At 47.6% G+C, this 14,307-nt stretch overlaps 1 protein-coding gene across 5 annotated transcripts in view; it reads right to left on the bottom strand.

Annotated features, from left to right (window-relative positions):
* PTK2B (protein tyrosine kinase 2 beta) overlaps positions 1-12,243 on the bottom strand; it is a 132,995-nt gene extending 120,752 nt beyond the window's left edge. For 2 of the 5 annotated variants that reach the window (XM_047855489.1, XM_047855488.1), the window contains exon 1: positions 12,045-12,240. The gene's annotated coding sequence lies outside the window, so the exon portion shown is untranslated. Of the gene's footprint in view, positions 1-12,044 lie in introns of all 5 variants that reach the window. The other 3 variants (XM_047855493.1, XM_047855487.1, XM_047855491.1) reach the window with 3 other exon arrangements.
* Positions 12,244-14,307: the final 2,064 nt, after the last annotated feature.

Genomic DNA, 14,307 nt, shown 5'->3' with positions numbered 1-14,307 from the left:
TATTTCCAACTTGTAACTGCAAACTTGTTTTTTAAATAATTTTCTATATGGTTATATGTAGTGTAAATTAAAGACCAGTGCTGGTTTTCTCAGCAGGAATTAAGAGACAATAAAGAGGGACAGATTGGTGTGGTTGCTTGATTGACTGACTCACTAGCTTACATTCCTTCTTCCTTCTTTAATTGATTCATTCATTCATTCATTCACTCTTAAAGTCATTTGTTCATCCATCCATCCATCCATTCATCCATCTGTTTTTATATATCTATTTTTCTGTATCGTATATGCTTGAATATAAGGTAAACTCTTCCCTTTCCCAAATTAGCTGTCAGAAAAGAGGAAGTACATATTCTAGCCCTAACAGAATATTTCACAGTATGGGCTGCCCTCTCAGTTATTCTATTTTGAATAAAAATATACTGTTTGAGAAAAAGTATTAGCCTGATACCACTTCAATCAATGCCTCCCAAAGGAGGCTTACAAAGGTCACCTAACTGATTTTTTTTTTTTAAGGCAGCATGGTACTATAATATAGATTCAGTAACTTTTCTTGAGGGCATAGCCTCCCAATTACAAGTGTGAATTTTGTTATTAAAAAGAAAACATTTAAAAGATCATTTTTTAAAAAGCAATGCATGAAGTGGTTTTATTGTGAACAGCAAAAACAAACACAAAAAAACCATCTAAAGGATTTGATTAAGCTTTTCTCCAAAGAAGGCATACAAAGGGCCAATAGTCCATGAAAAGATGCTCCACATCATTTGTCATTATAGGGAAATACATGTGAAAACCACATGATATACCACTTCATGCCCTCTAGAATAGCTAGAATCAAAATTACAGACAATAACCAGCATTGATGAGAATCAGGAAAATTAGAGCCGTGACACGTTGCTGATGGGAATGTAACATGCTACAGCTGCTGGGGAAAGCAGTTCGATTCTTCCTCAAAACGTTAAACACAGAGGTGTCACACAACCCAGAAATTCCATGCCTATGTAGATAACTAAGAGAAATGCAAACGTACGTCCACATAAAAACTGATACGTGTATGTTCCATAGCACATTATTCAACGTGGTCAAAAAAATGGAAACAACTCAAATGTGTATCAGCTAACGAACGGGTAAACAAAATGTGGTATAGCCATATGCTGGAATATTATGTGGCAATAAAAAAGGAGTGAAAGCGGCACACATGCTGTGACCTGGATGAACCTTGAAAATGTGATTCCAGGCGAAAGAAGCCAGTCAAAAAAAAAAAAAAAAAGTCACGTTAGTGCATGACTCCATTTATGTGAAATGTCCAGGATAGGCAAAGCCATAAAAACAGAGAGTGGTTGAAGTGGCTGGCAGGGGGAGAGAAGATAGAAAATTAAGGAACAGCTGCTTTTGGTATGCGGTTTTTTACGGGGTGATAAAAATGTTTTGCAATCAGACAGTGGTGTCCACTGCACAGCTCTGGGAATACATCAAAATTCACCAAATGTACATTTTAAAAGGATGAATTTTATGGTGTGTGAATTAGGTCTCATAAGAGCTGCTCTTCAAAAATAAACAAACACAGTCTGGAACAAAAAGAGGTAACCAACTCTCTTTAGAATGTAGGGACAATGGTATAGGTGAGAACGTGGATTGCTGACTCAAAAAATTGGTTCCAGTGGTGAGAAGGATACTGATGTCAAAGATGTGAGGGGAGTGTTAAAGGTTTTGTACCAGGGGGCATTGAAGAAAAGCCATATTTTAATTCAATGTATTATTTTACACAGGATGTGATTTTAAACAGGTCACTGAAACAATGTATTAAATATTACTCTAAAACATTTACATATTCACATCAGCTTTTTTTTTTTTTTAACAACCTCCTTATTGGGAGGTACACAGATGGTCAGTTTCAGGCACACATTGTGCATATCAAACGCCAACTGAGTGTCAGGCACCAGCTGCATCCTTAGGATATAACACGGACTCTCAGTGCATGGCTCTGACCTCGACAGAGCTTACAGCCTAGTTTGCTTGAATCGCAATGGAGCTCAATTTTGAAGTACTTTCTGTGAAGAGTTGGTAAAACACATCATAAAACCTTGCGGGTCATTCCTAATATTTGGGGGGTGCCGTAGGTTCCTGGGAGCTCAGACGAAAATTCTGTGCTTTCTTCCCGTTATCATGTATGTGCATTGGCTCAGAGGGGGAAATTATGCATCTGCTCTCAGGTAGTTCTGCATACAGTACCCTGCTACCCCAACACATACACATGCCCTACCCCAGGCTGGATTCCTTACTTTGAGATCATTATTTACAGAATCCACTTGAATCCAGACCCATTCTCCAGCCCCCACCACACACAAAGGATCTCCAGAACTGGAGGCCTGGAAAGGATCCAAGATGACCCAGGCCCCAAGAGATGCATGGAGGGCCCAGACACCACCCAGGGACCACTGTGGAAGAGCTTAAGGTCCAGCAGGCACCTGCCTCCCTGCTTCAACCCTGGGAGGGTCTGTTTTTACCTGGTTTACGTACTGAGCTTTTGCCTAAGATCCGTTTTGAGGAAAACTGTCCACTTGTTAACAAGTCCCCAAACCTTATTGTATGTACAAATGAAAACCCTGAAACTTGAACAGGCTTACCCAGGTGACTCATCTAAGATCATGTGGAGGGACAGTGACAGAGCAGCCACTGACCAGACCCAGGGCTCCCATTCTCAGGGTGGGGTTCTCTCTGCCCCTCATGCCTTTCCCTGGGAGTGAACACAGGTTGGAGGCTAAGTGTTTAGCAAACGGGAGCAGGAAGAGTTTTTCTACATAGAGAGTCAGGAAGAGAAAGAGGGAGAGGGCTCAGAGGTACATTGGGGTCAACGGAGGGCCACTCTCTGGAGATAAAGGAGCCAATGTGTACTCAGGGTTTTCAAATCTTGGGACTGCAGGATCCAGAAAGCTCTGAGTGCAGTTACCATGGCAAACCCTATGCCTGTGCACATTCAGGCTTAAGTCCGGGTTACTAAAAACCGCCAACCTCTGCCTTGCAAATCTCTCTTCCATATTCCCAAAGCAGTTTCCCCTCTACCAGGTTCCCTGCATTTTTTCCTATACCCTGTCTTTCTCCTGTCCTTCAGTCTGGTTCAAATGAGCTCAATAAGCAGGAGGATGAGGGAAAAGACAAAGGCAAGGATCCAGGGATTAGAGAGACACAGGAGTAGTTTATAAAGAGATTATGGAGCTTCTGCTCCAAATCTCTGACTTCCTGTCCCAGGGCTTGAGGAAACCTCCACAAATCCAAAGAGACAAAGAGCACAACCTGACACCTGGGGGGAATGAGGTTCCTGCTCTGTTGCCATTGGCAGCTGAGATGCCAGCACAGGGAATGAGGCAGATCCACATCTGGCCCAGTGAGCCAGGCATCAGTGTGTAGGGAAGAAGGGAAATGGAATCTCCACTCTTTGGGACTTGAGTCAATTAAGAAGGAGAACAAAATGAAAAGCATCTCTCTGCCCCCAAAGAATTTCACACTGGGATGGGCTAATAAATTCTGGCAGATCAGAGGAGGCAAAGAAGCTCTGTCAGAGTTGGGAAGGTGGGCAGGGCTTCGGGCAGGACCAGGACTTGAGCAAATGTTTGATGGGGACCAGTGAGCAGATCAGGCTAGTTAGGGTGAAGAGCTCAGCATGGAAAGTATGGGGGAGCTAGAAGGGTAGACAAAGGCCAGATAATGGATGGCACTGAAGACTAAATTTAAGGGATCTGGATTTGTCTAGGGTCATGGGAGCTCCTGAGGGAACTGGAAGAAGGAAAGAGAGAGGCTCCTAGATAATATTAGGGGATATTAGCTAATCAGCGTGGCCTGGACTACAGCAGTGCTGCAGGGGGGTGGGGGAAGAGAAGACAGAAATGAGAGTCATGAAGGAGGAATCTGCAGGATTAGGGATAGGTAAGATACGAGCAGAGAAAAGCAAAGAGGAGAAAGGGAAGAGAACTTCAAGGTTTCCGAATTGGGACTCTAGGAGAAAGACCACTACATGAACAGGAAAGACGCCTGGAGGAAGAGATGGTTTTGTTTGAGAAACTGATGAACTTGGTTTCCTACATGTAGCATTTAAGATGAATTACTCAAGTGGAAATGTCTTATAGACTGTTGGAAGTGGGGGGCTGAAGGGAGGAGGGCCTGGCTGGAAGTAGAGCCCTGGAGTCACGTGAACTGATGAGGGTGGATGGAGGGGCAGCAGATCTAAGTGCAAGTTGCTCACTGACTCTCAAGGAGGTTGCCATTAAACCTGGAGACAAGCTGACACTTAGCGCATAGCCAGCAAAAAATGAAGGCTGTGGGAAAGGGCTTATCTGTGAATCAAAAGTGTGGAAGAAGGTGGGGATTAAGGAGAATGGCAAATTCTGGGTATAACGTAAACAATTTGATGTTCCCATGAACCCTACAGCTTTCCCATTCAACTAAGGACCGATTTCAACTCGGAGAATGGAGAAGCCTCCAACTGACTAGCAGATATCTCCAGGACCCCCATATCATCCTGAATTTATCCAGACTCTTAAGACATGAATTATTGTAACATATCATAGCTGCTCCCCCTGAAATGTCAAGCTCTCTTTTCTCGGATCCTTTTTACTTGCTACTGCCCAAATTTGATCAGGGCCCCCTTCACCCAAGTTGACATCTCCACAGCTCTTTACAGCCTTCAGCATAAAGTCCAAAGGCTCCCTGTAGCCTTCAGAGTAATGTTCAAACTTTTCAGCCACCAGGTTGAAGCCTTATCTTACTTTCCGCCCTTATCTTTATTGCCCTTTGACAGCCTCGGCTCCACCCAAAGTGAGTCATTCAGACTAGGCCTTCCCACTTCCCTGCTTTTATTTACTCTCTTCTTTATCCACAAGCACCATCCCAAGTTTCTGCGGCCAGACCCTACCCATCCTTTCAGAGTTTTTCCAATTCCACTTCCTCCAGGAAGCATCCCTGGACTCCCCAGACAGAATAATCTCTCCGTCCTCTGACATCATCAAACTTTATGGGTGCCTTTTATGGCACTGCAAGTCCCCATCTTGTCTTACAGTTACGTATCTTTATTTACCACCTCCTCGACCAGTCTGTAAACTCACTGAGAACAGACACAGTCCCTCACCTGTAAAGAAAGACTGACCGTGGGGCACCCGAGTGACTCAGTCAGTTCGGCTCAGGTCATGATCTTATGGTTCGTGAGTACGAGCCCCGCATTGGGCTCACTGCTGTCAGCACAGAGCTCGCTTCGGATCCTCTGTCCCCCCTCTCTCTCTGCTCCTCTCTGCTCATGCATCCTCTCTCTCTCTCTCTCTCTCTCTCTCTCTCTCTCAAAAATAAATAAACATTTAAAAAAGAAAAGGAAAGAAAGACTGGCCCTGAGAGTCGAGGAGGTGAAGAGGGGAGAAAAAGGAAACAAATATCTAGAACAAGTTGCAAATGAGAAAACTAAGTCTCTGTGTGGCAATGCCACACAGGTAGAAAGTGACAGAGTCAAGGCTCTAACCCACAACTCTTCATCTTTCTAGGTAGAGTGCCTACGGTGCTTTCCAGGGCATTTTCACACAAGTCAAGGATTTCTCTCAAGGATCTAATCAAGGACGCTGTACTTCTTCATCATTTTTTAATTTTTTTTAATTTATTTTTATTTTTTATTTTTTTATAATTTTTTTTCAACGTTTATTTATTTTTGGGACAGAGAGAGACAGACCATGAATGGGGGAGGGGCAGAGAGAGAGGGAGACACAGAATCGGAAACAGGCTCCAGGCTCTGAGCCATCAGCCCAGAGCCTGACGCGGGGCTCGAACTCCTGGACCGCGAGATCGTGACCTGGTTGAAGTCGGACGCTTAACCGACTGCGCCACCCAGGCGCCCCTTTCTTCATCATTTTTAAGTGAGAAAAGGGAGGTCTGCAAGACTGCAACCCTCCCCCTCCAAAGTTACATTGCTAGCAAATGGCAGGATCTAAACTGGAGCCATGTCTTGTTTTCATTTCTGATCAGCCGTCTGCTAACCCGGCCTCCCAACTTGCCTGCACCAGGGGCTTGGGAACTCAAGCCACTTATGACTGCCTAGGTTCACATCACTGTACATTGGTAGCCCGTGTTTGTGAAAATAGAGGAGGGAAGGTAACCGGCTGCTAAGGGCGGCTTCTGAGATGCTGGAGTGTCAGATCTCTGCTAACCTGCCTGGAGCAGGAACAGGTGTGGGAGAGTGTAAACCCACACCCCAAGAGAGGAGCTGGGTTCCCATTGCAAAAGCTCCTGGAGAACAGAGATGTGCTTGACGCTAGGGAGGAAGTAGGGGGCGGGGCAAATTACATCATTTAGAAACCAGAAGATGTGATGTTCCAGTGGCCAGGACCAGAGGGCCTGTTCTCTCACTGGTGGGAAACAGACCCCTGCCCCTTCCCATCCCCCAAGAGCAAACAAAGCCCAAACTCTTGGGGGGGGTGGGGGAGAGAATTCCCAGAAGGCTTGCAAGGAACCTCCAGGGTCCTCAGTTGTCCCAGTGGGGATGCATCAGCTGGGAGAGTCTGAGAGATCCAGGCGGTGGGCAGACCCTCAGAAAAAGACCCTCAGAAAAAGGGGCACAGGAAAGGGGACCGGTGGTCCTGTGCCCTCAAAGGTGTTGGGAGAATTGGCCTAACTGAAAGGGAGACTGGCTCATGAGATAACAATTAAACCCAGTGTCAAGTTCTAAACACTGGGAGAGGTATGTTCCTGTGAGGCCCCAGCTAGTGAGTGATGTGGCCAGATTCTTTGTAGGTGGATTTAAAGACATAAAAGGCAAGAAGGGCACTGGAAGGAAGATGTTAGTGAACAGTCCCCAAGAGAGAAATGGGGAAGGATCACCCTTCCATGGATGTTGGCGGTAGTTGGTGTTAGTTCTAATCACGTTGACCAGGGGAGTGTCCTTTCTTGCCGCCCACCCATAGCCCACCTGGAACCACCCCTGTGTTCCCACCAATCCATCCATTGTGTCTAGGTAAAAAGGGCATCGGAATTTGCAGCCTCCAGCCTGCTCTCTTAATCAAACTGTCATCATGAGTAATAATTATACCTTGGGAAACAGCAGAGTGACTCAAAAAACGGTCCCCTCCCCCACAGCCACGCCTTCACACAGCTCAGGGCTTTGCACAGGACGCTGAGAACCCCAAGAGAGTGAAGCCACTAGCTCATGAAGCTTGTCAGCTTGTTCAACACCTCAAGTGACCATTCAGACTCCATTGTCTGATGGGCAGTAGTAGAAAGTCTCTTTAATGGTTAAATAGCTAATTAGGCCCAGGCTGTTCATCAAGCATGGGGAATTGGGTGTGCAGTGGGGGGCAAGACGCAAAAACTGTTGGAGATGTGATGCAGGTCAGTGAGACAGCACACGCAAGAAGCCATGGGTGCCAGCCCTCAGAAGATGGCCTTTTCCCTCAGGTGCTTCCCCACCAGCTCAGGTGAACCCTAAGTATAAAAGTAGAATGATAAGGAGAGCCATACTTATTCAATGCCTACTGCGTGCCTGTTGAAGGGCTGAATTTTATTTTTAAATTTATTTATTTTCATTTTGAGAGAGAGCAAGGAGGGGAGGGGCAGATACAGAGACAGAGAATCCCAAGCAGGCTCCAAGCTGTCAGCACAGAGCCCAATGCGGGGCTTGAACCCACGAACCGTGAGATCACGACTTGAGCAGAAATCAAGAGTCGGATGCTTAACCGACTGAGACACTCAGGCGCCCCGAAGGACGGGATTTCTTTTATGTGCAGTTGAGGCAAAAGGGATGTTAAAATATTGAAATAGGCCGTGTAAGTTGATAAATGCCTATTACCCCAGCCCCCCTCCTCCAACTGCCTGCCTCCTTTCTCACCTGTCTTATAGATGAGGAGGACAAGGCTACGTGACTTGCCTAATGTCAAGCAGCAAGTCCAGGAACTGGAGCTGGAAGCTTGGCTGACTGACTCCAAGCTTTTGCACTTGACCATAGGACTACCAGCCATGTTAGCATTGCGGAGGCCACTATTCTTGCTCCTCCCCCTCTACCCTAGAAATGACCCAGAGTCTAGGAGAAACCCTCAGTCACTGAGCCAGCAAGGACTTCTCTTAATCACCACCCTTGCAGCCCTGAATGTGCCAGCAGTTGGGTATCTCCAGCCACCCATGTGTGACCACCCGAGAGCCCCATTCCTCTGGGAGGCCAAGGACGCAAGGCCACCCCTGGGCAGGGGGAAATTTACAGGCGGGAGACCTACCACTTGGGGTCTACCCAGGTATGCTCCCTTCCTTCCCTTCCCGCACCAACTGTGCCTGCCTTAGCCATATTCAGGGCACTGAGTTACTGCCATCAGAATGGAGGGCTACTTGCTAAGAGCCATACTTTCCCCTGGGTTCTCTGTGAACAATGGGAAATGGGGGTAAGTTGCAGTAAGATTTTGGTTGACACGAGTAGGGGTTTCTGTCCACGGGGGATATGTGGTGCAGGGACAGCTCTACATAAGTGCTCAGTCCCTGAAGATCTTCTGTAAGTTGGACACCGCTGAGTCTACAATAAATTAGATCCCTCCCTGATAGAGTTATGGGATGAATAATGTCCTCTGAAAGACCTGCTTGGTCCCAGAACTGTACCCACATGAACTGTCACTAGATATGAAATGTTATTTCCTATGAAACAATAATAGGTTTCCCTACACCCCTGCCAGAGTTCTATAGTCAAATTTACAGAATGCTAGTAGGCCCAGTGATACAGGAGTCTTTTTCTGCAGGACTTATCATAACCTTGACTGTGCAAATTTGCATGACAAATCTGTGAGAGCCAGCTCATTTGAACATTTCCCTAATGGAACACCCATAACTATCTCATGGCATAGAGTTTCTCTGAACACTGTTTGGCAAATGCTGCTCTAAAGAGCTGGGGACAAAAGGCCTATCACTGGGCATGGGGATGGGGAGGCTTAGCCATTGGAAAGAGGGGCCATTTTTCACTCAGCGGTTCCCACAAGGGGAACACAATTTCCATTTCCTCTTTCTCTTAACAAATTCTTAACTCCCTCTGGGTTCCCTTTTCGGAGGCCCCTAGTTTGCTTTCACAAATGCCCCTGTTAAAGTCCAAACATGGTTCACAAGGCACCCTTTCTTCATCCACCCCTGAAAGCTATTTTTCTAATAAGCTACTTGTAAAAATGGGAATAAGGGCAGCCACATTTTATAGGGCATTTGTTTGTGTCAGGCGCTGTGCTAGGTGTTTTATGTGGATTCTCTCTTTTAATTAATTCACATTTCCCTTCAGTTAATTCTGCCTCTCCCCCACCCACTTTCCTCCAAGAGGAGAGCTGGGGATCTTCTTCCCCAGCAGCCGGTCATACTCGAAGACAATGGCAAAGCTGGAAAAACAAAAGCCAATTCGGGCTCTCCCTCTCTGCCCAGGAGCTAACCCACTCTCTCACTAGAAGCAGGACCCTACCACGTTATATCCCCTGGGATCTCGGAGTGCTCGGTAAATATAAACAGAAATCAATGAGCCCCAAGTACTTGGTGGATACCACTTTGGTCATCCCCATGCAGGTGTTACAAAAATTAGTATCTGCCACTTTTTCCTTAGCACTCACTAGGCAACTACATGCATTATCACTGATCCTCTCAACAGCCCGGACAACCAAGTATTCCTGTATTCTTTCAGAAAAGAGATACTGGGGCTAAGTGGTCTGTGCGGAGCCTCACAGTGGGCAAGCAGCCAAGTTTGGATTTGAATCCAGGTCCGTCAGGCTCCAAAGCCCAATTTCTTTCTGAGGCATCATTGTCCTTCAGCTGTGTAGATAAACCAAGTTTTTTTGTTTTTTAAAGAAATAACATGTTCAGGGGCACCTGGGTGGCTCAATCGGTTAAGCTTCTGACTCCTGACTTCAGCTCAGGTCATGATCTCATAGTTCAAGCCCCGTGTCGGGCTCTGTGCTGACAGTGTGGAGCCTGCTTGGGATTCTCTCTCTCTCCCTCTCTCTCTGTCCCCCTCCCAAATAAATAAACATTTTAAAAAACAGAAAAAGAAATAACACAGTCAGTCAGTGAAGGAGTCCCAAACTGGAATCCAGGAGGATTGGTTACAAGATAAATATGCCCTGAGACTGTTTTCCTGGCACCTGCCTATCCCCAGCATGGTAGCGTCTTCAGCCTTCTTGTAGAGAAGTGTTGCCAGATAAAACACCAGATACCCAGTTACATTTCAATTTCAGAGAAACAATAAATAACGTCTGAGTATAAGTATGTCCCAATATTGCACGGGATATACTTATACTAGAAAAAGATTAATTGCTTCTCTGAAATTCAAATCTGAGTGTCCTGTGTTTTTATTTGCTAAATCTAGCAACCCCACCCTAGAGTCAGAGGCATGCTGGGAAGTCTCCCGCCTGGCTCTAGGTCCCAAGCGTTGCTCCAACACGAGTTGCCATGGCAGCCTGAGCAGGCCCTTCTGGAGCTGTCTCTACTTACCTCTCCAGCTTCACCTCGCCCCTGCATTCTCCATGCTCAGAACACACTGCACTGCTTTCAGTTTCCTGAATGTGTCATGCTGCTTCTGGCCTCAGGTCTTAGCCCTAACTGTGCTTTGTGCGGGTCTTTTTCCCCCTCTCCCGCTATCTGGCTAATTCCTGTGGATCCTTAGCGTCTCCACCTAGAGTCACTTCTGCCGGGAAGTCTTCCCTGACTCCGTGACCACTGCCCCTTCCCATTGCAGCATGCCCCAGGGAGCAGGGGCGGGTCACATGCACCTGTGTCTCCCCACGCCCAGCACCAGCATGTGACCTCAGGTGGGAAGTTCAGCAGATGCTTATTGAATGAATGAATGAATGAATGAATGAAGAATGTTCAGGCAGAGCTGCATCTCTTGAATGTGACTGCTTCCTCCTTCCCTTCCATCTTTACTCACTTTTTCATCTCTGCCTCTTCTCCCTCCCTCAGAGTTGTGAAAAGCTGGGGCTTAGCTCCCCAACAGCATTTCCTGGCCGGGACTCAGGTGAGGAGAGAGCGCTTGCTCATGTCCCTTACCTGATCGTTCCAGACCAACTGTCCCTGTGGGCTCAGGTCTAGCTACAGGTCAGCAGAAACTTCCTCCTGGGTTCCCAAACCCTCCTGGCACATGCCCCCTCTGTGTCCAAACTCTGCTTCCCTTCTCCCCTTGGCCCCCTTAAAAGAGTCTAATTGGATTAAGCCCCACATTTGGGGTGTGGGGAGATGCCAGTGTCAGATGGCTGAGGGTTAGGGCAGGTGGTGGGGCTCGGTGGGCTCAGAACATCACCCATATGTTCCTTGTTCACCCACCCAAGGCTTTGCCCACGCACAGCCTGACAGCAGGAGAAGGCAGCACAGAACTTAACCCTTTCATGGCCTTTAGAAGGTAGTTTCACAAAGAACCAGTATGCAGGGAGTGCTAACTTTAGTACACACACACACACACACACACACACACACACACACACACACACCCTGGAGTTCTGCCTCTATTCCCCTCTCAGAGCCCTCCCAGCTTGCTTCCAGTCAGGGCTCAATTTAGCAGATGCCCTCTAGGGGGGCAGGAAGTCCATGCCAGAGCAGTGGGAAGGGCATGGGAATAGGACCAGGGTGGGGGTGCTGAAGGGAATGGGGAGAGGGGAGAGGGCAGGACGCAGGGAGGGGCTCTGAGGCAGCACCTGTGACCGGATTCTGAAAGCCCTGGTCTGTTGCTCTCTGGTCTAACCTTTAGAGGCAGATGGCCCTTTGGTGCCTTCTCATCATCTGCAACCCCCCCCCCCCCACGCCTCCCCTCCACGAATACTTAACGAGGACAAAGAGGGAGAAACACCCTTCTGTCTCAAATTAACTCCAAAAATAGAATCCCTCTACCCCTGGGGAGGGCTAGTGAGCCCGGGCATGCGGTGCACCAGCAGCTCCGACTCCTGAGTTCCTTTTCCAGGAACTCTCAGGCCGGTCCAGGTACCCCCAGTCTCGGAATCACCCCCTGCCACCCCCTGCCACCCCGTCCAGCCTCCAACTTCTGGCTGGGCGCTCAGCCCGGATGGCGGGAGGGGACTCACACCGAGAGAAGCGCCGACTCCGACGGCTCCTCGGCTCCGCCAGGTGAGGCGCGGGTTGCGCGGCGGCAGGTACAGGTGGGTCCAGGGGCTGCGGCAGGTAAGGGATCCGCGGTGGCTCCGGAGGCCTCCGCTGAGTAACAGGGCTGACAGGTTTGTGTTTTCCCCTCTCCTCCTCCTAGTTAACCACACCCCTGCTGCTCTCCTCCTCACTTCCTTAAAGGGTGGGGTGTGTTGTCTGTGGTGCTGAGTGTGTGCCTGCTCCAGCCTCTTACCATAAACCCTGAAGTAGACGCCACCACCAATTCCCTGAGCTGCACGTGCCCACCTGGGCAGCCCTCTCCCAACCCCAGTAGGGGTCTTCTGCTGTTGCGTGCCCTGTGAGCGGCTGACCCCTCTGAATTTCTACCACCCCTCCCTCTTCCTACTCCACAGGCCGGCTTTTGGAGGCCACGTTTAGACGTTGGTGTTTCCTCTCTAGGCTCCTAGTGGGAGGCTGTTACCTGCCTCCCATAATCTCAGCATCTGTGACCCTCCGGGGCTTCCCCCTCTCCCCCCTACTTCTACAGTGGCCCCAGCCCCTTGATGGGACACTGGGATCAGGTGAATATTGCCAGGGGCTTTGGCAGAACTGATCCAGGTGCTTGTGCTGTGAGAGGGCAGGACCAGGGGCAGCACAAGAATTGTCACAGAAGCTGGACAGCCTTTACCTGGCCCCATCTCCATATCAGCTAACTTGGCTGCCCAAACAAAGAGGCTGGTTCACCTCTTTACTCAGGCCAGCAGGGCAGTGAAATTCAAGACAGTGACTCAAGGGCACTTAGAAACCCTTTTTCCCCTATTGCTAGAAAAATTCCTGACTTTCCCTTGAGTAGGAGGAGGTGAACTGGACTTAGCATAAGGTCGCAAAGCTGGTGTGTCCTCAATGTCCCCCACAACCTCAAAGCTCCTCTCCAGAGCCCCTGCCCCAAACTTCTTCATCCTGTGTCCTGTGAAGAATTAGGATCTCCCGGAGTTCTAGAAGATACTATTCACAGGGTCGTCTCTGAAGATGGTGGCCCCCGGAGTTGTGCAGCCATAGGTGACAGCCTGGCACACGTGGTGACCCCCCTGATACTCCCTCACCCGTAACCCCAAACTCAATGGATTAGCCACCCCAGGAGAACAAAAGGAAAGTCTAGCATTTGGTGAGCAAGTTTCAACACCAACCACTGTTGCTAAGAAAGCTTTCAGTTTACGTGATTTCATTTAATTTCCCCCACTTTCTGAAAAGAAAACCAAGGCTTAGATTCCTTAACTTGTCCAAGGCCACAAAGCCAGAATGTCAAATATCTCTCAAAGTGTGATCAGCTGACTCCTGGACGCCACTGCAGGTTTTAGAGGGCTTCGGAAAATGGGGGGCCCTTCTGTCTTCTTGTGCACAGGAATGAGGAGATGAATGTTGAATGATGTGAAGGTTAGATACTTGCATTAGCAGTTGAGGGTCTGTGTTGGGCCGGAGGCAATGGGAACGAAGGAACAAAACTAATCCAAATAGGTTTAAGAAAAGGTGAGTTTGTGTATGCTGCCATCATGTGGCCAAATCCATAACCTACAATCTGGCTGGGCTGTAATTTGAGAAATTTTCAGATATTCAAAATTTTTGGAGCATGTTGAATTTTTCAGAGGTTTTTGTTTTTTGTTTTTTTTTTAAGCTCTGAAACCTAGCTCCTAGCACCGTACAATCATAGGTTTTATTTATTAAGAGGACCTTGGGAAACTCCCTGGGTTGGATACACTGCCTGTGTTGTATGCAGTATTAGTAAAAAACCTATCAGAAATGCTTCCCAGAGCCTAGAATTCTGTATAAGTGTTCTTAAAAGATTCTACCTATGTCTCATTGTGTGTTTTGTCATTTGTTTAAGATGGTAGCTAGTGGAACAGGTTAACCTGCACATGGGAAGGATCCAGTCAAGAGGAAAGGCGTGACTTTAGGAAGCAGATCGATCTCTCTGAGCTTGTATTTCCTAATCTAGGAGAGTAAAGGAATAAGTACTATCTTTTCTACCCATTTCACAGAGTATTGTGATGCCCCATTTAATTGATGGGTATGATAGGTATGAAATTGATTGGTATGAAAAAATACATCCTATGGTGATTAAAATGCTATTGTGCTATAACATACTATGATTTTATTTTTAGAAATAATAGGAATTAGGGGCTCCTGGCTGGCTGAGTCAGTAGAGCATGTGACTCTTGATCTCAGGGTTGTAAGTTTAAGCCCCAC

The sequence above is a fragment of the Prionailurus viverrinus genome, chromosome B1 (assembly GCF_022837055.1).
Source record: "Prionailurus viverrinus isolate Anna chromosome B1, UM_Priviv_1.0, whole genome shotgun sequence".
NCBI classification, from domain to species: Eukaryota; Metazoa; Chordata; class Mammalia; order Carnivora; family Felidae; genus Prionailurus; species Prionailurus viverrinus.
This window is presented reverse-complemented; position numbering and strand designations above follow the sequence as displayed.